The following is a 24,384-nucleotide window of genomic DNA, read 5'->3' as shown; positions in this document are numbered from 1 at the left end:
GCTCCCCAACCCACAGGGCTTTGACGCAGCTCCCCCTCAAGACACCCAGCAGGTGGGCTGAATGATGGGGTGAAAGGCAGCACAGGACAGGGCAGTGTAACAAAGGATGTGGAGGGAGAAAGTGGGGAAGTGATGGTGAATCAACTTTAAGGAATATACAGTGCCAGACCCCACACCAGCTAGACGGATGAGTGAGGCAGGGAGTGACACATTACCTGCTTCAGCTCGAGGCATCCTCAGGGGTGCTGGACAACCCCATGGCCCAGAAGAGACAGAGAACAGGAGGACTACAGGGACCAGTAAAACCAACCAGACAGGCACAGTAGACCAGGGATAGTGGCACAGTTGTACACATTTGCAAGTTGAAAGTTAATAAACAAACATTAATATATTTATGTGGATATAAAAAAAAATAATTGCCTGTTTTCAATTTTTGACATTTGCTGTCCTCACTGATGTTTGCCAAGAGGCATATCCAGTTGCAGCAGCACTGCATAGCGCATGTGTAAGCATAGGTGTTTCTAGGATTTGAGACTTTCCCTGACACTTAAAATGCAAACTTTAAACTTGAAAGTGACACTTAAAACTCTAATTGGGTACTTTATAATGCCCTCTGGCACTTTATTTACATTCAAAGCATAAAAATTTAACAGCGTGAATCAATTTATTTTCATTGTGAATTAGAAAATGGTCGGTGGGCCACCCAGCCCCCTATTGTGGACCAAATCTGGTTCATGGGCCGCAGGTTGAGCATGACTGCAGTGGAGGCTCGGCTCTTTTAACTTTGACTTTAAGAAAGATACTTTTACTCCCTGGGACTTTTAACTACTTTCTCATTGAACTGTTACTCTTTCAGAGGCACAATTTTAATGTCTTTGGATTATTTTTACAGGGTTCCCACAGATCCTTTAAAAGTCTTAATAGGTGCTGAATTCATAAATGTAATAATAAGGCTTTAACTGGTGCTTTAATTTTATGCAAAAAGTTTTTCAAACTCGTCACAATGGGAATCAAGAAAGTGGAATCCCACATGCAGAGTGAGAAACACAAAATCGCCATGTCATGTTTTATATTACAACAAACAACTGAGCAAAATTGTCCCTAAACTAAATCAATTGATAGGGGCGGCACGGTGGTGTGGTGGTTAGCACTCTCGCCTCACAGCAAGAGGGTTGCCGGTTCGATCCTGGGCGTGGGAGCCCTTCTGTGTGGAGTTTGCATGTTCTCCCCGTGTCAGCGTGGGTTCTCTCCGGGCACTCCGGCTTCCTCCCACAGTCCAAAGACATGCAGATTGGGGACTAGGTTAATTGATAACTCTAAATTGTCCGTAGGTGTAAATGTGAGCGTGAATGGTTGTCTGTCGCAGAGGTCTCTTCCTCTCCAAAACCAATAGACCTGATTATTTTAACAGGTAAAAACACTGAATAAAGGTAGACCAGACACAAAAATGCAAAAATGCGAATGGTTCTATCCAGGACCAGTATTTGGTTCGTCCGTTTTGGGTCACTATAGAATCATAGTGGTGCAACATGGTGGATTCTGTGGACAAGGACCCTCCCCAGTCTCCTTACCTTATATCAAGGTAACAAACTCATATTTTCCGAGGATTATACAAAGAAAACATACTTATTACCTCCACCAAGGAGGTTATGTTTTCGCCAGCGTTGGTCTGTTTTTCTGTTTGTCTGCAAAATAACTTGAAAAGTTCTGAACGGATTTTGATGAAATTTTCAGGAAAGGTTGATAATGGGACAAGGAACAGATGATAAAATGTTGGTGGTGATCAGTTGAGGCGAAGTGGATAAAATAATAACATGGTGGGAAATCCGAGCTGCGGGCGGCACGGTGGTGTGGTGGTTAGCACTCTCGCCTCACAGCAAGAGGGTTGCCAGTTCGATCCCGGGCGTGGGAGCCCTTCTGTGCGGAGTTTGCATGTTCTCCCCGTGTCAGCATGGGTTCTCTCCGGGCACTCCGGCTTCCTCCCACAGTCCAAAGACATGCAGATTGGGGACTAGGTTAATTGATAACTCTAAATTGTCCGTAGGTGTGAATGTGAGCGTGAATGGTTGTTTGTCTCTATGTGTCAGCCCTGCGATACTCTGGCGACCTGTCCAGGGTGTACCCTGCCTCTCGCCCGATGTCAGCTGGGATAGGCTCCAGCCCCCCCGCGACCCTCAAGAGGATGAAGCGGTTAGAAGATGAATGAATGAATGAATAAATCAATTGATGTCGGTCGGTTTGTTGTTTGTTTATCTTGCTTTGTTTTTTCTAGTTTTGGTCATTGTGAAATTGGTCATAAATTTCATTCGGTGCGACATTAAAAAAAGTCTTAATAATCTAACTTGCCTGAAGCTTAATTGAATTTATTTATAACAACAGTTTGTAATGTTTTGTGGTGTTTTACTGGACAGGGTTCTTTGAAAGCCATTTCTATTTTGGTATCAGATAATATTCTTGACAGTGAAATTTTACATTGAGGGAGTTCATTTAATTGCCTGATAAAATCTTACATGCATTTTTGAAGTCTGCATCGCTCATCAACCACTGACAATAATCTGCTCTGCGTGCTTCAAGCAACTGAATGGATTCTGATGATACTTTCTGCTTTCCATCCAGCATTTTTTAAATATACTGATTATACTGACAATTACTTGTTGCTGACTGGCCCACAGAGGCATGACAATGACAAGTGTATTGCCACCTTCCTTTTTGTCATGACACTCCATAAGTTAGATTCACATTTGCTCTCCAGTTAGATGAAAACCTTTCTTCGCTTTGTTTCATCACCCTCCTCTGTCTGCCTGTCTTTTAACAAACACACACACACACACACACACACACAGTCTTAAGCATTGCTTGCTCAGTCACAGCGGGTCCCCCAGGACGTGACAGGGGCGTATTAGGCGGTGAGAGGTAGACCGCCAAGGGTGACAATGTTTTCTTTCAACAGCACCCCCCCCCACCGATCCCTTCCTCAGCACCCCACTCCATGTTACCGTAAGCTACCCTAACCCACAAAACCAAGCACGACGAGTGGGCTCTGTCACCCAATAACAGCATGCAAAGAGACAGGATAGAGACCATGCAACACAGTGGGAGAAAGACAGAGAGGAAGAGAGGGTGACGGGTGAGAGCGGAAAAAAATAGTAAAAAAAAAAAAAAAAAAAAGAGAGAGTACAAAAATAGAACAAGATTCAGGTAGACAGAAAGGTAAAAAAAAAGAGGCGAGAGGAAGATGATGCAAGAGTGAGACAGAGGGAGGGAAGAAGGAGGAGAGGGAGAGGGGGGAGAGAGAAACAGAGAGGGAGATTACGTCCGTCCTTGTCCAAAGAGGATAATGAGGTGAGTGGAGCTGAGCTGACCCAGTGTGGCAAATCCCAGTGTGCACCTGGTGCCTGGGAAGCATTGCACAGGACAAAAGCACAGCCTGACACACATTTGTATGACGATACTTGTGAGGACCATCCTTTCCTGACTATTAAAGTAATGCTTCACTTTGCAGGAATATCAGCAGAGTGCAGCAACACAACATGACAATAGTACTCAGAGGTCAGCTACAGAACTGCTATTGCGAACTTGATCCATGCATAGGCATTGTTAATTTCATCAATGAAAACTATGACAAATAATGTTCATCAACAACCTTTTTTCCATTACTAAGATGAGACACTGACGAGCTAAAAGTGACAAAATGTATGTTCTGTTTTGTTTACAAAATGAGTCAGCTATTGGACTGTATGAGCAGTATGAGATTGGAGCGCCAACAACAATGGCAGTAAACACTCCGCACCAGGATGTTTTGCTAGCCTGCAAAAACACTTACACCAGAACAGCGTTGGCCATTAGTGTGACTTTTGAGCTGTAATTCGCCAGTAAATAAGCAGCCGTGTGTGTCTAACTGTGGATAGTGGAGATGGATCAATGGATTTGTGGAGTTAGTTGGTTGCTGTGGTGGCTGTTAGCTTGACAGGCAGGTTGGAGGCTCAATTCTCTGTGAGTGTAGCTGTGCTGTAAGTAAACAGTCTAAACTCAACTGCATCTTTTTGAGAATCTCATCATAACTAGAACTCGTGAACTATCTGAATTACAGCCCAGCAAAACTAAAATGAACAGAAAAAGAAACATTTATTTCAGAAATGTTTCAAAATTTCAAAAAAACATTCAACAGGAGGATTGGCCTGAAGTGAAACACTTTCATTTCAAGTCAGGCATTATTAGCCATGAAACACAGGTATAAACACTCACAGTAAGTGCTCTCTCACACACACAGAGGTCAGGCAGAATAAAGTCAAAACGTGGCCTTTATAATAGCTGCTTTTACCCACCCAGAGTAAAAACTGAGCAGAAATGCCACATTTATTTTAATGGGATAAGAGCAGAATAACTGCCAGTTTATTAAAATGTTGACCCAAGGTAAATGTTACACTTATCCATTCTCATTCCTGGGTCATCAAATACAGCAGTCAGTGGCCCTAAGCGTCTGATACCAATGCACAAGGCACCCCTCAGCATGTGCCTATAAAAGACACACCAGCTCTCAGCTTTCAACTAACTCCAAAGTCAACCCATCTGCAGCAATACTGGACACTCAGAGCAACTGATGTAGTATAGACCCTACTGTTAGTAAACAGTATGATGTTTTTTGGTGGGCGGGGCTTAGCTGGATGCAAAACAATTCTCCACAGACATTAGCTAGTGCTAGCTAGCGAGTTCTTTTGGCTTGTGTTAGATAGTGGTAGGAGATGATACAAGTGGTGCATTCCAGAGCACCGCACTCTGTCTGTGGAGACAGAGCAGCAGAGCGCCGAGTGGAGTGAATGTGTGATAAAATTAACTGCTCATTAATTCATATAGAAATATGAAGCTCCGTTTCTTTGACCAACAGGGTTCTCATTTTAGTGTAGAGCGTCAGACTGAATTTACAAACGCACCATGTCAGGTTACTCACTCTCCGGGACCGCCGCCAGTGTTACTTAAAAAAGTAAAAGTAAACACTGACTAACGGGACCAGACTGACCGACCTGTATGCTCTCACTCAGTGGATGGATGATTTGATAGGATTGCTGAAGGTGGGACGGCCGACTTTGTGGATGATTACTATGCCAATCTTTCAAAGGTGGACGACACTTCAACGGTTTCCTCCAGTTTGTTTTGCTATCGAGTTAATGTTAGCTAATGCACTAAAAAGTTAGCGTTACGGAGAAATCCAACAATCCTCTTAATACCTCCCCAATTTCTGATTATGTGGACATGATAACCCTTAAAGGATAACTTCGGTATTTTTCAACCTGGGCCCTATTTCCCCATGTGTATGTGTGCGTATGATTCATAGGTACAACTCGTTCTAAAATTGGTTCAGTATTGAGGGAGGCGGATGCAACAGGCAGCCGCGAAACGAGCTAAAACCGTAACGGGGGCAAATGCGTCCTGTATAAGTTTGCGCATTAAAAGTGCTTTTTTCGCCACTGACTGGTTCAGATCGTCAGTGCTATCTCTGTAAATAGCATACTAAGTGTTTCCCTGACCCTTCACCTCCTACCGGCTGTGACGTCATCTCGCGAGAGCTTTGCTTGTTGCCCGAAGAAAACAGGATACGATATACGAGGGCAAAGTATGCAACAGTAAATGTGCGTCTCGGAGACAATTCTAGGTATCAGTATTACATGCATATTAGTAAGACATATTAGTAATACTTACTCAGGGTCCAACGTTAAGGTTTTTTTCCAAGTACTTCTCAAATCTACCTGCCCCATCTAAATTCTTACTTGCCCTGCCTAAGAGGTTCTTTTTCTGGCTGTGTGGTGCATATTTTCGCTCATGACTTACATCTTACGTCAGCAGAGACGCTCAGCCAATGGAGACAGCAACACAGCAACACACTTTATTGTCCTCTCTCAGCACATTACATACATTGAAATGAAATTTCACCTCTGCATTTGACCCATCCTACTGTATACACTAGGAGCAGTGGGCAGCTGCAGTGCAGCGTCCGGGGACCAACTCCAGTTCCTTTGCCAATGCCAGTGGTCAGGGTCACTGACAGGAGTATTCACCTAACATAGCCTACATATCTTTAATTACATAATTATTTATATGTCTCTATGTATATTTTTACATAAATCCCCAATATTTAATTTGCCTTTAAAAAATCCACTTCCTTCATTTAATTTGACAATGTTTATTGTATTGTATTATATGTATTAATTCTCTACAGGATCTTGTATGTTCTTTAATGTGTGTTCAATTTATTAAAAGAAAAAAACAAAAAAATGTTTTGGTGAACCCTGCAGCAAAGTGAGCCCTCTTCCTCAGAGAGGATCTTTGCCTCCCAGTTTGTTCCTGGCGACAGAGCAGAGTGAATTGTCTTTCTTCTCAGAGGATCTTTGTCCCATGAGAGCAGGCAGCATGCTCTCCGTGTCCGCATTTAAAACAACTTTCGCTGGCGATTTGACAGTCACTAGAAGCACATTATGACCCTTCGTAAAAGTTTCTGTGTGGTACCTGTGTTGTAAGTACTAAGTACTAAGAGGCTGTCCGGTATGTGTGTGTGTCCGAGTCGGTGCTGCTTGCCCGATCGGGCATGTCTGCGCAGGGTCTGCTGGGCCACCGGCTATTTTTACTTGCCCCGGGCATTCGGGCAACCGTTAATGTTGGACCCTGCTTACCTGATGGATAGTTGACCATTTGGTCCCTGTGGTTTTGGCCGCCTCCTCCAATTTATTTTGGGCACATGATAAAAGGTATCCAGCACTGCCCTGTTGATCAGAGGGGGGAAATCCTCTAACGTAGTTACACAGCATTTGGTAGTTTCTTTATCATCCCAGGACACATCAAGACCATGAATATTGGGCAGCAGGTCCCACTCATTGCAACACAGACATTTTTCCTCTGTGGGCATGGAGTCACAGCAACCACAGGAGCACCACCAGTCCTCAGAGATTCGCGTTCGTGCAGCCACTGCTTCACCCTCATCCCTCGTCTGCTCACTGGCCCTCTCTCTCTATCCTCGTCTGCTCTTCAATTTGTAGGAGCTCCTCGTCCGTATACTCGGGCTCAAATAAGTACGGGTGGCCACTGTAATAAAAGGGCTCATCCTCATTCTTGAAATCGGGTAAATATGCAGCCATGATACAGATGCAGTAAAACTCCCAACTGTACTCCGGGACAACCAGCGCCACTCTGAGCGGCGCTCAGCATGGCTCCTCTGTTTTCTTCCGGCAACAAACAAAGCTCTCGCGAGATGACGTCACAGCCGGGAGGTGGTGAAGGGTAAGGGAAACGCTTAGTATGCTATTTACAGAGATAGCACTGGTGATCTGAACCAGTCAGTGGCGAAAAAAAGCACTTTTAATGTGCAAACTTATACGGGACGCATTTGCCCCCACATCTACCTCGCGGCTGCCGGCTGCATCCGCCTCCCTCAATACTGAACCAATTTTAAAACGAGTTGTACCTGTGAATCATAAGCACACATACACATGGGGAAATAGGGCCCAGGTTGAAAAATAGTTATCCTTTAGTTATCCTTTAATACATATAACGTTATTCATCCCTACAACAGGAAATACTTTTCCCCTAACCTGATATGAAGTGTGCGCTGCACATGTGAGCATTTTTGATGATCGCCTCCGTCCAGTCCTTTCGTATTATCTCATTTAACCATAGTTGTCTTTGTTTTTGTTGACGGGCAGTGTTGGGTGGTATGTGCTAAAATTTAAGTTTCGAGCCATGACTCCTTCTATTCTGGCTCCCAATAACACAACAAGATGACATTTTAAGACTCCTTTGTAGCCTACAGCCCTGTGGTGGTGAGTCGTGTTTTGCCTCCAGCTAACAAACTGACATCATTGTGATGTCGGCCCTAAAAGGGTCCAAACAGAGTGAGAGAGTCTGCACAGGGAGGAGGTCAGGGTGGATGGGTGGGTCAACATACACAGGACTGTCACCCAGGAAACAGCTGTTCATGTCCTGTGTGAAACCAAAATGGAACATATGGAACAAGCTGACACATCCGAAACTGAAACAAGAGGAGTAACTAGAGTGTCATAGTTTGAAGCTTAGTGCCACTGATGTAGCTGCTGTATTTGATGGGTTGGAGTGAGAAAGTTTTGGTTCCTCACACAAACAAAAAACACATGCATACACTGTGGATGGTGTGTGACCCAGGAGAGACGCCAGTCATTGCTGTTTCCAGCCAGGATAGTTCCACCAACCCAGGAATTTTAAGATAAAACATGATGTTTTCCTAGCTATAACCAAGTGGTTTTCGTGCCTAAACATAACCACACATTAAGCACAGCATTGTTGAAACACAGATTTTCAACATATCTGCTAAAGAACTGTAACAGCCATTTATCTATGTGTGTGTTTATTTATTTATTTATTTATTTTTTGTTTGTTACAAAACATTTTTGTACTTTGTGTGGCACTGTGGCAACTTCCTGTGGGAGTGCACTTATTCAGCCAGGTTAATGAGGCCAGGTGTGTATGAGTAGAGGCAAACAGTTTTTTGACCATGGCTGAGGCACAGCTGAGGTGTCTGCAGATAGGAGCAGTATTAAATATTAGGCTACCTAATTGCTACAGACCAAGGTGTTGTACCTTCTTGTGCTTAAACTGTGGAAGCAATAAATGGAGCAAAGCAACAGGAAACGTCTGGACATTGTTTTGTGAGAGCCAAGCCTGGCGCGCGTCAATTAATTGCACCTGCAGTAAGTGACAGTGGAAAGACACGTACAAGAATAATGTAAAAATGAAACATATTCATGGTTTACAGAAATGTACAACATTGAGTCTCTTCATTGAGTCTCTTCTGACGATTTCGTTGGTGTGTTCATCAATAAATGCAAGAGATTTAAGGATCTCTCACTTACACACATACAACATCTTTGTGGTGCAAAACACAGACACACACATTAAAGGTTTTTGGATTAAGGTGTGAAATACGTTGATGTCCCTTTTTTTCCAGAAAAATCACATTCAGGACTGGTCTCACACACACACTCGCTCACACACACTCAGTAACTGGGCCCAGCATCTCCCTTCCTTACCTTTTATCACAAGACGCTTGATTCATCATCCAACATCACTCCTGGATGTTATCATAGGAGCGTGAAAGGGATCTTACATCTCTCAGCCACGCACAGACAACCTGCGCGCTAATAAGCCTCACCTAAAACGACCAGGCTCAGCTGGCACTGTAGTGTCGCCAAACCCTCCAGCGATCTGTGGTACATTTACACTGACAGCCCGGGGAGAGGGCTACAAACAGACAGGAAGTGTGTGTTGTTTGTTTACTAGTCACGGTTGGCTCACAGCCATGGGGCTACCGACGGAGAGTCTCAGCTGCCCCGACAGCCAGGCACACAAACCAGGGTGAACCCATTGGCTGGCTGGCTTCGTCAGTCCCTAATGGAAAAATGACTGATATAGCTATGATACTACTACAGGGACTTTACAGTGAACATCTTTGTCTTGAAATACGATAAGCGCAGGGCTTTGTCATTTACAATATGGGATAAAATTAAGAAATGATGCAATTACTCTGAACAAAACAGTGCAGTAGAAACTACAGACCAAAAATATTACTGAGCCTACCCTTTTTCACAAACACTATCTTTTTACCATCAAAAAGTAACACTGTTCCTGCATACAAATCCATTTTAATACATATATTTTTAAGGTGAGCTATATATTTTCACTTCATCTCCATAACCGTTCCATAAATTCAGCTCTTTTACTGAAATTCAATGTTTTTTTTTTGTTTTTTTTTTACATTATTCCTCCTCATCATTTGTTTCTTCAGCATTCATATTCCTCTCAAGTCATATAAGTTTTCTCTCTTTTTAAATATCTCTTGGATACTTTCGGGTTGTAATTTGTTTTTGACTTTATACATGATTTGTACCATCTGAAATAGTCTCAGAATTTTACTGCCTTTATTTTAAAGCCCCCCTCCAGTCAAAAATGTGTTGTGCTTCTTGTTTCTTCGCTGTGATGTTTGAGCTTGACTGTGCAGAATGATGTATGTGCCGTCTGTTTTTACATTCATCTGCTGGAGGCAAAATGTCTCTGCTCTCATCTGAAATCTCAGTTTATAACACGGACGTATCAGCAGGATTTGGGACATCACAACGAGTTTGGAGGATATCATGGTCCAGTAGGTAAATTACACAAGTGCAATGTAGAAACTTGAAGTCTCCAGGTCACATAGACTTATAATAGACTTAACAGTGAAGGCGACATCTTGTGCCCAGCTGTTAAAGATCTACTATGCAGGATCTTACAATGATTTTACAAAATATAGACTCATACAGAATGACCAGCCAGAAGTGTGTTGCGGTGTATTTATCTGCAAAGACTCTGCCTGCACTTTCTTCTTATTTTGCTGTGGTTGGGACATTTATGGGCGCGTAGCCTCCAGCCAATAACAGCACTCAGACGATGTTGGGACATTATAAAAATGTAGCGCCCGGATCGTAGGCAGCACACATCCAAGAGGAAGCTATGAAAATCACAGCACAGTACAGAAAAAAATGCTAATATAATGAGGCCCAGTGCCAAGTGGAAAAGCTCATTCCAAAACGAGAGTGAGTGTGGGGCTGGCCTTTCACTTTGAAGTTTGCTGGCAAGCACTGTAGATAAAGACCAATGCAGAGATTGTTTGCATTGTGTTGGATAGGTAGGTGCCCATGAGTAGCTTAGTAATCCGACCAATCAATTGGCTTTTCCAGTACAATATGTGACATTTCTACAATAGTAGCTAGAGGTGTACATACAAGTAGTGTAGGAAGCAAGGAGCAACCCCCAGAGCAAAAAAAAAAAAAAAAAGCCAATTCTTTAAATGGTCACTTGAGGTTGGCTCCAGACATGTCAGTCTCCGAAAAAGCCCAACTTTACAGCAGACATAAACCTTTTTACAGCCTAGTAAAAAAAAAAAAACTTGCCTGTTTACATTTCATGAAGGCGTAAAGTTGTGCATATTTAAGGACAAGGCCACTCTGAGTGAAAGACTGTCTACCAGGTGTCACCGCTTTTCCTCCAAATATGGTCACTTCTGGCTCCAAAAAACCAAGATGGCGACATCCCCAAATGCCTGACTTGACGCTTTGAAACAGCAGTCTACAAACCAATGGGTGATGTCACAGTGGCTACATCCATTATTTTATAGAGTCTAGGGAGGAGGGGCCAAGTTTGAATGTTGTGTTTACAAACAGTAACCGACAATTCCTGTATAGTTTACCTTTAAACTTTCGAAATGAACGATATTAGTGTATTCAGGAATGTGGGATTTTTGCTGAGGGAGAGGGAGAATATGTAGTTTAAAGAATTCTTAATGATGTGACTGAACTTTTTTGCATAAATTTGTATTATACATGTCTTAGATTAGATTTTGATCAGATTAAGATTTACATGTAGATTAGATTTAGATTTACTTTAAGACTTTTGACTTCATGCACCTTTTATTTGATGGAAGATGTTAGTTCTTGTTTTGTTTGCTTTAATGGCTCCTTTTGAACTAAAAGAAATGATGGTGCATTTGTTTCAAGTGTTTCCCAAGTGACTAAAGAGTGATTTCTGATCCTTAATATGTTTATCTCCAAACAGTTTCCACTTAAACTGTATTTATGTCCCAGTAGGGTTACTTTCAACTCTCTTTTTTTTTTGCACACTGGGTTAGAGTCACCTGATTTTACTTTATGTTATTTCTGTCTGGCACAGTGCAGCATCAATATGCCTTAAGGGCATGGTGCTCAATATTGGCTTTATATTAGCCTTATGGTACTTGCAAGTATTTTCATCTGCTTTGACATATAGGCGTATTATGACTTTAATCCCTGTGTGAGAGTTATAGCATATAGGTGCTGGTTCATAGTGAGTTTATGTGATCAAATATCATTTGTGCTGTTTCCATCTCCTAAGGGATCCACCTAATGTTTCTACTAGGCCTCGCTTTGCTGTGTATTCTCAGTATCCCTTCATATTTAATCTGCTACATAATAGCCTGTATTAATTGACTGTCAGTCCAGGTCTGAGATTTAGAAAATAATTTCTACACAAAAAATCAAGCTGCTCGTAATTAGTATTTCAGGATATGGAAACTGAGCTCTTTTGTTGAAGAGTTTATTAAATCCAGTTCAACCTTTATTCATAAATGTGAGCAGAGTGAGCTGTCATTACCTCGTGTAAAGGGTAAACAAAACAAGAGATAAATAAAGGGGGGGGGGGGGGGGGGGGGGTAGACATTGATAGTGTGGGCGAGACAGGACACGCACTACACACGCGCGCATGCACACGCGCACGCACAGTCTGGATGTCCTCAGTTGCTAAGGCTACCTCTTTAAATGTAATGACACTTAGTGACAAAACAACATGTGTTGCCAATAAACCGATACAGAATCAATTAATGTCCGATTAGAGTATTAGCAGATGACTTGCAATGATGGCTGCAAACACGCACACGCGCGCGCGCTCAGACGCACGCGCTAAATGCTGAGGAATGTCATATCTCTTGCATGCCTTGCAAAACACCGCCCCACCTGCCTGTTGTCACACAGAGTTTATTCCTAAACAACATGAGGGTAATAAAGCAGCAGAATTCACCAAACTCACGGCAGGACTCACATTCCTGTCTCCTGTCAAAATGAGCTGACAGCCGCGTGCAGCCGCTCTCATGACAGGCACGTCTGCTGGACTTGTTTGACTGAAATAAATTGCACCCAAACCGCAAGAAACGCCAGCGGATGGAATGACTTAAAGTGTGTGGTGCGCATTCTCTCCACAGTCGTCCCAGCCTGCTTTCCAGGGTCTTACCTGAAAACGTGCCATTCTAGCCGCTTTCCATCTCAGCTGCCTTTAATCCCGCCGAGCCGAGCCGGGCTGAGCCGCTGTGCAGCTCGGCACAGCTGAACAGGTGAATGCCGGAGGTGTTCTCCAAATTCACCAAACCGTGCGTAACCGACCCTCTGCTTATCCAGGTGAACGCGCAATCACGGCTGATGTAGGTGCGTGTGTTAGTGTGTGCGTCTGGATTTAAGAGCCGGACACGGGGGGCTACACTGAAGTGAGTCAGAAGGCTCCGTCCGTTTCTCCGCTCGCTGTCAATCACAAATAGTCCCAGTTATGTCCCGGTGCTTGAGAGCCCCCCCGGTGCCGCTTACAGAGCGGCCGAGACTCCTCCTCCTCCGACGGCGGCGCTCTCACCGTCTGTCGTGGTCCGGTGTACAACAGGCAAAGTCTCTCTCTCTCTCTCTCTCTCTCTCTCTTTCTGTGTGTGTGTGTGTGTGTGTTTCCCTCGCTCATCTCTCTGTTTCACTCCTGTGTTATCCTCCCCTCTGAGATGGTTCCCAACATGAGAGAATCACTGGCTGACAAACTGAGAGTTCAGCAGGGGGTGAGAGTCTGAAACCCCACTGTCAGTGCTGCGTAATAGTGGCAGTAGTACCACGCAGTGATGTAATGAAATGTGAGTAAACAACAATGATACAAGAACAATCCTAAAAGTCCTGCACTCACATTTTCCATCACTGAAAGTTCTATCTGTTGCAGAGATGCAGCCAGGATTTTGGAAATATTGAGACCAACGATCCAAAGTCCACTTTGTACCTCCTCTATTCCTCAATTTCAACTAACAGACAGAAAACGTGGGGCCAGTGAGGGAATAATACTGAATTGTACCTAAAGCCTTACTACAGCAATTCACAGTTGCACTTCTAAAAAGTTAGGGTTTTGACAAGGGTCATTATGAGCTCCAAAACACTGGATAATGCACTTCGACACCATATTTCATTGGATGCCCTCATTTTACAAAGTGCACATTCCTCAAATGTAATGCAGGCTATCTGTTCAACACATTCTCACTCCGACCTCGTTACATATCCGCGTTTGGACAGGGAATTTCCATGTCCAGATACAACATAGAAGGTGCCCTGGGTGCGTTGGATGTTGGCGATCTGGGATGCTGTGTTAAGTTATGCCTGTTATATGCATTGTCTTCTTTCAAAATAAACTTCCGTTTTTACAGGAAATTTACTATTTACATACATACCTCCCTGCTTGGCACTCAGCATCAGGGGTTGGAATTGGGGGGTTAGATCTCCACATGATTCCCGAGCGCGGCACCACTGCTGCTCACTGCTCCCTCAGGGGATGGGTCAAATGCGGAGAACAAATTTCACACACTCAGATGTGTGACAATCAGTGGGACTTTAACTTTAATGGCCCGAGACATTCTTATTAGGGGAGATATGCTGCAGCTTCAGAAACACTGCCCAGAAAAAACACATGACAATACAAAACAACAACAAAAAAGCTCGTCCGGTCAACATAACAGAAGTTCTCTTAGCCTTAAGGGGGAGAGCGCTGAGCAGAACAACTTGATTTTTGACCTAAGAGAGATAAAGGTGAGAGTAAATAGAGTAAATAACTTCCACAGGAAATGGACCGTTTACATACAGTCTCTTTAAAAAAACAAACGCACTATGTCCGTACAATATTGCAAACTGACTTTTTTTTTCCTTCAACAATAAACACATGTGGTTACTTTTAGCCAACACACGCATATGGTGAGTTTAGGCAACAAAAGCACGTGGTTCGGTTTAGGAAAAAATAACACCACTCTCCTGGGTGAAGTTCCTGTCCGGTTGCGTTTCCCTCTGACGCCGCCGAACGCCATTAAACTATAATGACGACACACCTTAAAATAACTGAAAGTTCACTTGGTTTCACCAAGACAGGAGCACTGGTCGTCTGGGGGAAAGTCCTGTGCCTGTTTGACTCATCCACCACCCCAAGACTTTAGCTCGTTATACCACTTCCTTCTTTACTCCTATTAGCACATTGGTCACATGATCGCAGGCCTCCTGATTACCTGTGTTACATACGAATACTGATGTATTTTTACAGGTATGCAAACAAACAGTGCATGAGAACAGACTGGACACTGATGAAGTGCCCCTTTAGGTACAGAACTTGAGTTAAGGCACAACTAAGTGTCAGATAACTTTAGTGGGACAGTGTACAATATTTCCCTCTAAAATTTAGTGGAGGAAAAGAGGAAAGTAGCACCCAGTAGAAGATGGCAAACAGTGGTAAAAGCAGAGAATATGAGCCAGAGTTTCTTCTCTACAGCGAGAAACCAGAAACAGTTTTATTTCTCACCACAGTTAATGTCTCATCAATCAGCCTTATGGGCTTCTTTTGGACAGCATTTGATATCAAAATCATTTCAGAGTGAAAACAATCCAAACGCAGCCCATCAGCTTGACTGATGATGCATTAACTTTAATGAAAAATTAAATTATTTCCAGTTTCTCTCTATCCATTTTGGTTAGCTGAATGTTTAGGTGGTTGTTAGGCGGCTTGGTGTCGTGATAAATGGTGTTAATTTCTCAGCTTTTCCCAAAAAAGGATTACATTATCTAAAGTAGTGTACTTCGTAAATAATCGCCTTCACACCGCTAATGGCTTTAATAATCAGCTATAGTTACATGTAGCTTTAGTTTCTTGTCACACTCATTCAGTGAGAGAGGGTGTACATGTTTTCAAAAGATGAATGTCTCATTTTAAAGTCAAGTCCTTCATTTTATTAGAAGCGGGGAACAAATTGCAGCCGGGCAAATGCAAGCTGTTATTTTCACAGGCCGTCCCTCCCTCGCTAAATTTCTGATTTATGCATTTACTGTTGTCTATTGACTTTTAACCACGTCGGACTGCCTCTGTGAGAAGCCCTGCAGCTTTCAGCACTCTGAAACATTCATCAAACCCAACAGTTGTAACCCAGGAAAATTCTACAAAACGGAGTTTGATTTTGGAATATCCAAATGAGATAAAACTTAAATGAGGAACAATTATCGACCGTGAGGATCTGCACTGGGGTGACTTGATCTCCGCTCGGCTCTGCAAAGTGTATTTTTCTTCTCATGAATAGAATATCAGCTCATTTCCTGGGTCATCTGCTGCTCGGGTAATTGGCTAAAGGGCTGAGAGCATACTGAACACATCTAACCTCCATATCCAGGGAAAGGACAAAAAAAAAGAAAGAAAGAAAACACTGTTTGAGTGTCACTTATAAGCATAATAAAGTCTTAAATATTACAAACAACCAAACTACACTGCAGCAAGTACAATCTATCATCTTAACCCATCAATGGATGAAAAGGCTGATTGCTTATTTTTCAATACAAAGCAGCCAACTCTGTACTCTTTCAATCTCTTCCATATTTATGGATAAGCCTAACTAATTTTAAAGTCAATCTAGAGTTACAAACTTTAACCATTTCTAAATTGGGCTTCTTAAAGCTATAATCCTTAAAGTTCTCATGACTCCAATTCTGTTGTTAATATAGTCAAATAGTAAAATAGTCATTCAATTTATTTATATTCTGTAATCATGTCTCTATATAGTCTTTATAATTGTTAGTGGCAGGGTCCGCCATCCCATGAGGAAACGATGCATGATGTGGCTAATCAAGAGTTGTTCTTTGTGATTTAATCTCATTGATATCAGCCTCACTGTTTACTGTTCACTCTCCTACAGCTGTAACACAGCTGGATTAGGTTACTGCTAAAGCTAACCCAACATTTCCCACTGCGGCTGCTTCCCATTAGAAGCTTTTAATTGGAGAAACACAGTGTGGGTTTTTTTGAGAAGGAGTCACAGGAGGCAGGAGTCTATTTTTCACAGAGGTTCGCGCTGACAGCGAACGTTTATCAAAAACATGTCTAAAAACGAGACATGCTTGCTTGACTGTCCTGACATGTAAGCTTCATTAAAAGTATACAGTATCTCACGTAAGTGAGTACACCCCTCCCATTTTTGCAAATATTTCATTATATCTTGTCATGGGACAACACTATAGAAATGACACTTTGATATAACTTAAAGTAGTCAGCGTACAGCTTGTATAGTACTATAGATTTACCTTCCTCTGAAAATTACTCAAAACACAGCCATCAACATGTAAACAGCTGGCAACAACATAAGTGAGTACACCCCACAGTGAACATGTTCAAATTGTAGGCAAGGGACAGTTGTCTTGGTGCTCTTTCAACATGTGTGGCACCTTGGTGAAGAGCACCAAGACAACTGTCCCATGCCTACAGTCAAGTATAGTGGTGGCAGCATCATGGTTTGGGGCCGCATGAGTGCTGCCGGCTCTGGGGAGCTCGGTTCATTTAGGGAAACATGAATTCCAAGCAGAGCATGATCGCCCCTCTTCGGAAACTGAGCCACAATGCAGTTTTCCAACATGATAATGACCCAAAACACACCGAGTAGATGACAACTGCCTTGCTGAGGAAGCTGAAGGTGAAGGTGATGGACTGGCCAAGTATGTATCCAGCCCTAAACTCACCTGTGCACCTGTGGGGCATCCTCAAGCTGAAGGTGGAGGAGCGCAAGGCATCTTCACATCCATCTGCTCCATGATGTCATCATGGAGGAGTGGGAGAGGAGTGGGAAGCGGCAACTTATTTCCACCTCTGCATTTGAATAACATTGATTTACTTATCCATGGACTGTACATAAGAAAACTGGAAGTAGCCCCATACTGTAGAAATGTTGCAAAGAGTTGTGTCACATGTTTTGTTGGTCTTTTAACAGTAAAGTGGAGCAAAGTAAAATCAAACTACAATAATGCGTGATATTAAGAAGACATGTTGATTTAGAACAGCCTTGATAGCAGCATGTTATCAATCAATCAATCAATCAATTTTATTTATAAAGCCCAATATCACAAATCACAATTTGCCTCACAGGGCTTTACAGCATACGACATCCCTCTGTCCTTATGACCCTCGCAGTTATCAGTACTTATTGGTTATTGGCACACCGCTTGACACTTGACAAAGGCGTTGGTCACACTCGCGGTACCGATTGGCAGGTATTAAAGTCAGACAGAGGCGCTGCGTCTATGTTACCATCGGCACTGCAACTGATGATAGATTTATTGATGAGTGACATTACTTTATTACATTCAGTATATACCAAAAAAAGCTATTTTTTACAGTTACCAAATGTTATAAGTTATTGGGCTTTTGGGGTTAAGCAGTTAAATGCTGCTCTACAGTAAGGCTTGTGCTGCCAAGTGTGTAGTTAATCATTGTTTCAAATTGCACTGCAAGACTCTTTATAATTAAAACAGTAAGGCAGTCTCATTTACTTTTTTCATTTGGCAGTATTAACAAGAGGAAATAAAAAGGGACCATTAGGAAACTATTAAAAGACAAAAAAAAATACTTGTATTTCTTCATTAGTTTTCTTTGCTTTTAATTCAGAATCATATTATAGTCAAAGCTGATGTGCACATCACTATTACTTTTCTTTGAAGACACTGCTTTAAAAACCTCTTTGATTCCCAAGTTCAAATCTTAAGTCAGCCGTCCTCATTCATATTGTGCATTGTCCTTGTGGTTGTGTGTCATCTCACTTGTGTAATGCAGCTGATGATAAGACACAGGCATGTTTCAAGTCATAATGTCACAGATCAATAAATCAATAACACATAAATTGCAAATAATTCCCAGCACTCAGAAACAGTGCAGTGGAATACAGATCAAACACTGATATAAATAAATCTAATGTTGCAGGCTGACAGATTAAAGTGAAAAATCCCAGCTTTATGAGGTTAATTCTTTTATGCGCATCTTTTCCTGCCTGCTCATGTTGTATATAAACATAACACATTCAACACTGGATGAATACTGAATGAACACATTTGCATTATGCTTATTGAGAATTCCTCCTAAGGTGATAACAGTAGAATGAGTGTTAATGCGCATCCTCCCTGTATTAGAGGAGCGGCCATTATTCACAGCCAGTGATGAAGGCCGGGATGGTGAAGCCGTTTGTCTGCAATGGGAATAAAGCGATCCGTCATATAAAACTAGTTCTGTCAAGTGCAGCCTTATCTATTCAACATTAAATGCTACTGACAGGATAATGCACTGACTGGTCTGAGCGCAGCGGACTGTGCGTGACAGCGAATGTCCCCAGCGAGTTAGACATCATCAAAAACACTGGAGCCAAAGTTAGAAAGATGCTACACTTCTGATGAAAACACGTTGTTGTTTACAGCGGCGGAAAGGAGAGAGAAGGTTACATTCACACACTCACACCTGAGAGATGCCCAGTATAACCACAGTTTTGTTCTATTGGCCTCTGAGCTGAGCCATCAGGTCTTATGAACATTACAGTAGGTGCTTCGGTCAAGGTTATCAGGGACAGTGTTTCTCTTTTATTGTTACTCCCCAGATGTTTCCAGTTGACTGGAACTGACTACAGTCCGGTAATAGGCATACTTGTCTATCCCAAGCAGGGATGTTAATAATTCACTGTTTAACCATCAACAGACCTATCAGTTAAGTGATCAATGATCCAATATAATTGATGCAAAATGAAAACATTCATCCTTATCATAATCTCTAGGACACACCTTTATTTTGAAATTCCGTGTCACCTTCAAACAGCACCAGGCAGATGATGGCAAGCAGCCAAGAGAAAGACAATGAGGATAACGTTATTTACTCAGGAAATAAATAAGCAGCATGGAATTATTTTCAATTTTGGAGAAAATATGGGTCAACAGACAGAGCACATGCCACATGTAAACAATGGCGTTAGGAGATAAAATACTTGGGAAACATGACATACTGGCCTGGCCGAGGATCTCACTCTGCTTCTTGCAGCAACATAGCAACATTAGCTGCTCTGTTTCAACAATGTCAGGTTGAAAAACGTTATTAAACAACATTAGCCTATATTGGAGTCATGCTTGCGTTCACCTGATAAATAAAAGCCCAGTATTCACTCTGTTTTAGCCCAGTTTTGGTCTCCACCAACTCCTGAGGAAAATCTAGATCATAAGCTGCTAAATGTTCCACTGTTTTCACCAGCTAGTCGCTTATTGTGTTTGTCCTCTGTTTGATGCTGGGCAGGAAGTGTGCACTGGGATTATGTGAGCTTTTTTTGCTGAATACAGCTAGAAAAGAATTAATGAGAAGGGTGAGAGTGGCTGGACTGAAAAGAAGAGAGAATTTACAGTCATACAGAATTCTCTGTGGGTCCGTCGCTATAAACAACCCCTTTCATATTACTCATTACTCATCTGATCCACTGTAATATAAATATAAAATAATAATATAAATATAAAAATATTGTGGAGTGCAGCTTTAAGTAATTTGGGATGAAGGACTTTTAATGGTAACAGACATACTGAGTCCCTTCACTTAAGTGAAGACGTTGAGTACTTCTTTTACCCTGCTCTTATGCAACCAACTGCCACTTTATCAGATTTATAGTTGCAATTAGAGGGACCTGCAAAAAAAAACTACACCATTTTAGCATCCAAGACTTCTGCTGGATCTGCTGTCACCAGAAACATTCAAGACTCTAGGCATTAAACTATGTTTTAATGAAAGAGAAAAAGACATAGAGAGAAAGAAAGACTGGTTGCACTATAATAATCCCCACTAGGACATAGCAGCTCAAAACTGGTGGAATTAGTTGATAAAAAGTGGAAGTAAGATTTCATTGCCAGATTAGCAAACTGACAGGACTGACAGAGCCTAGAGTTCTCCAGGGTGGCAATTATTCGTGCGGGAACATAAGAAACTGCTGCACAGGTGTTTTAATGTGAAGATATGTGCTCATATACATGTATTTACTCAGTATAAACTATGGAAATGACACTGATGGAAACCAGCCTTTGCTTGTAACTGCACTTATTTAACAGAAATTTTACATTTTTGCTGTGACACATTCTCAGAGAGTTTTTCCTGTGGCCTTAAATTCCTAAATGTGTTCAATGCACCAAAGTTATGAACCCTTAAGAAATAATTTTCCCAACACATTCCTAAGGTCAAGCTTGTCAGCATCACATTTTCATCATTCCACCAAGCAGAAGGTGTCCTCCACATAACATTACTGGGATGATAAATTGAATCACCAACCCTTTTATTAATGACAGGGGGGAAAAACACAGTTTGGGCTAAATTGTTCAAAGTCTGGATATTTGTAACATAATAAATCATCTGAGTTTCTTAGACAGGTATCACTTTTAATGTGAAACAATCCCGAGCTGGACCTAACTTTGAAAAGGGAGAGTCAGCATCAATCAGCCTCGCTGACAGAATGCCAATTTCATCTTTTCAAAAACAGTCCTCAAGTGAGATACAAAGCAAACAAAACAAAAGACAGACGAAACAGCTGAAAGACAGACAACGGCTCAAGAGAAAGTAGTTTGCAAATAGCAGACACCTGTCTTCCTAGTGGGATTTAAGCCTTTTCAGTCAGTAAATCAAGGATGAAGATGAAGACAATTATATTCTGTCACAGTGAAATCTGTGTTTGTAAAGTAAAGTATGTACTTCTTGGCTGATTGACTTGTTGCTGAATATTCTGTTCAGTGTTTGGAGTTCTTCCCCACTGAAGTGCTACTCAAAAATAAAGCTGGCAGGTCTGTTGAAGTGAGAGATATGAGTGCAGAGTCAAAAATTCAAGGCTAATTATAAAAGGAATAAACACAACCTCAGTAAACACATAATGTTGTTTATAGGCTATCAAGACAGCAACAGCAAGATGGACTTTAACAAATCAAATATTAGCTACAGGCGTATAGTATGATAACTCTGCATAGTGTTAGCAGTCAAGTCTATACAGAGCCAGGTTTGTGTGCTACTTTGATGGAGAGTGACAGTGAGAATCGACCATTCAGTAAAACCTGCCTCTCTTACTGACTGTTGCTACGACTGTCAAACTTGGCGTTATCGCATATATACTGTGTGGTTAGTAATTAAAACGGTGAGACATTTACCATTCCTGATTCTTAGGACTTGTTTTTATCTACAGGCTCTTCAGACAGAGGTAGAAAAAAAAATAGACTTGTCCATTCTAGTCAGAAACCATCAATTTTGCCAGCTAAAATGATAACCGACAACAGCAATCTAATTAAAGGTTCAGTGTGTAGAATTTGGAGGCATCTTTTTGTAGAACTAGTATATAACATTAATAACTACAGTACAGGCCAAAAGTTTGGACACACCTTCTCATTCAATGTGTTTTCTTTATTTTCATGACTATTTACATTGTAGATTCTCACTGAAGGCATCAAAACTATGAATGAACACATGTGGAGTTATGTACTTAACAAAAAAAGGTGAAATAACTGAAAACATGTTTTATATTCTAGTTTCTTCAAAACAGCCACCCTTTGCTCTGATTACTGCTTTGCACACTCTTGGCATTCTCTCCATGAGCTTCAAGAGGTAGTCACCTGAAATGGTTTTCCAACAGTCTTGAAGGAGTTCCCAGAGGTGTTTAGCACTTGTTGGCCCCTTTGCCTTCACTCTGCGGTCCAGTTCACCCCAAACCATCTCGATTGGGTTCAGGTCCGGTGGAGGCCAGGTCATCTGCCGCAGCACTCCATCACTCTCCTTCTTGGTCAAATAGCCCTTACACAGCCTGGAGGTGTGTTTGGGGTCATTGTCCTGTTGAAAAATAAATGATCGTCCAACTAAACGCAAACCGGATGGGATGGCATGTCGCTGCAGGATGCTGTGGTAGCCATGCTGGTTCAGTGTGCCTTCAATTTTGAATAAATCCCCAACAGTGTCACCAGCAAAACACCCCCACACCATCACACCTCCTCCTCCATGCTTCACAGTGGGAACCAGGCATGTGGAATCCATCCGTTCACCTTTTCTGCGTCTCACAAAGACACGGCGGTTGGAACCAAAGATCTCAAATTTGGACTCATCAGACCAAAGCACAGATTTCCACTGGTCTAATGTCCATTCCTTGTGTTTCTTGGCCCAAACAAATCTCTTCTGCTTGTTGCCTCTCCTTAGCAGTGGTTTCCTAGCAGCTATTTGACCATGAAGGCCTGATTCGCGCAGTCTCCTCTTAACAGTTGTTCTAGAGATGGGTCTGCTGCTAGAACTCTGTGTGGCATTCATCTGGTCTCTGATCTGAGCTGCTGTTAACTTGTGATTTCTGAGGCTGGTGACTCGGATGAACTTATCCTCAGAAGCAGAGGTGACTCTTGGTCTTCCTTTCCTGGGTCGGTCCTCATGTGTGCCAGTTTGGTTGTAGCGCTTGATGGTTTTTGCGACTCCACTTGGGGACACATTTAAAGTTTTTGCAATTTTCCGGACTGACTGACCTTCATTTCTTAAAGTAATGATGGCCACTCGTTTTTCTTTAGTTAGCTGATTGGTTCTTGCCATAATATGAATTTTAACAGTTGTCCAATAGGGCTGTCGGCTGTGCATTAACCTGACTTCTGCACAACACAACTGATGGTCCCAACCCCATTGATAAAGCAAGAAATTCCACTAATTAACCCTGATAAGGCACACCTGTGAAGTGGAAACCATTTCAGGTGACTACCTCTTGAAGCTCATGGAGAGAATGCCAAGAGTGTGCAAAGCAGTAATCAGAGCAAAGGGTGGCTATTTTGAAGAAACTAGAATATAAAACATGTTTTCAGTTATTTCACCTTTTTTTGTTAAGTACATAACTCCACATGTGTTCATTCATAGTTTTGATGCCTTCAGTGAGAATCTACAATGTAAATAGTCATGAAAATAAAGAAAACGCATTGAATGAGAAGGTGTGTCCAAACTTTTGGCCTGTACTGTATGTTTTCATTAGTGTATAATCACCTAAAACTAAGAATTGTTGTTTTTGTTACCTTAGAATGAGCTGTTTTTATTTACACACAGAGCAGGTTCTCTTCCACAAAGTTCGCCATGTTCTACAGTTCCCCAGGACAGACAAATCAAACACTGGCTCTAAATAGGCTAATTTGCTTCTTCACATTGGTAACTGTGGTTCTCGGAAATGCTTGGCCCTTGAAAGAAGTTTCAGCAGGGTTCTACTTTAATGAGTGGGTCAGAAATCTATTTGCCCAATGTCAATTTCTGTGAGCAGTTACTAAATAATAACACTAAAAACTAAATGGCTCTCGTTTTGGCACTCAAGCAATGTTTTTTGCAGACTTGCATACTTGAGCCTGTTGAACCCGCCTTGCTATTAAACTTGTCGCAAAAGGCGTAATACATAGCTAGGGTTGTACCCCCATCCTCTAAAGCCACCTAACTAAACTCCTGTTTCTACGATTACTGAAATGCTTCCTTGAGCTTCAGCTCATAAACTTGTTTTTACCTGTGGCCATTTTGTGCCCATTCTGCAATGTGCATATGCATCTCTCAACAGAGATGAGAAGGAGGCAACATGACTCACTCCTTAACTACTCCCATCATCAGCTCTGGAAAAAAATGTGTATAATTCTATTTTATCACTTGCCCATAGCACAAGTGAGTTGCTAGATTTGCTAGCCTGAAGTGGCGTTTTACTTGCCCCAGTGATCCTTATTGCTGAGCCCT

At 42.0% G+C, this 24,384-nt stretch overlaps 1 protein-coding gene across 17 annotated transcripts in view; it reads right to left on the bottom strand.

Annotated features, from left to right (window-relative positions):
• Window positions 1-24,384, bottom strand: part of dmd (dystrophin) — a 376,736-nt gene that overhangs the window by 312,493 nt on the left and 39,859 nt on the right. For 2 of the 17 annotated variants that reach the window (XM_078165607.1, XM_078165608.1), the window contains exon 1: window positions 12,814-13,209. The exons of the other annotated variants lie outside the window; for them this stretch is intronic. The gene's annotated coding sequence lies outside the window, so the exon portion shown is untranslated. Of the gene's footprint in view, window positions 1-12,813; window positions 13,210-24,384 lie in introns of those variants that run through there. 17 annotated transcript variants of the gene reach the window in all.

The sequence above is a fragment of the Epinephelus lanceolatus genome, chromosome 24 (genome assembly GCF_041903045.1).
Source record: "Epinephelus lanceolatus isolate andai-2023 chromosome 24, ASM4190304v1, whole genome shotgun sequence".
In the NCBI taxonomy this organism is placed as follows: domain Eukaryota; kingdom Metazoa; phylum Chordata; class Actinopteri; order Perciformes; family Serranidae; genus Epinephelus; species Epinephelus lanceolatus.
The sequence above is the reverse complement of the archived record's forward strand: the minus strand, read 5'-3'. Positions and strand labels throughout refer to the sequence as shown.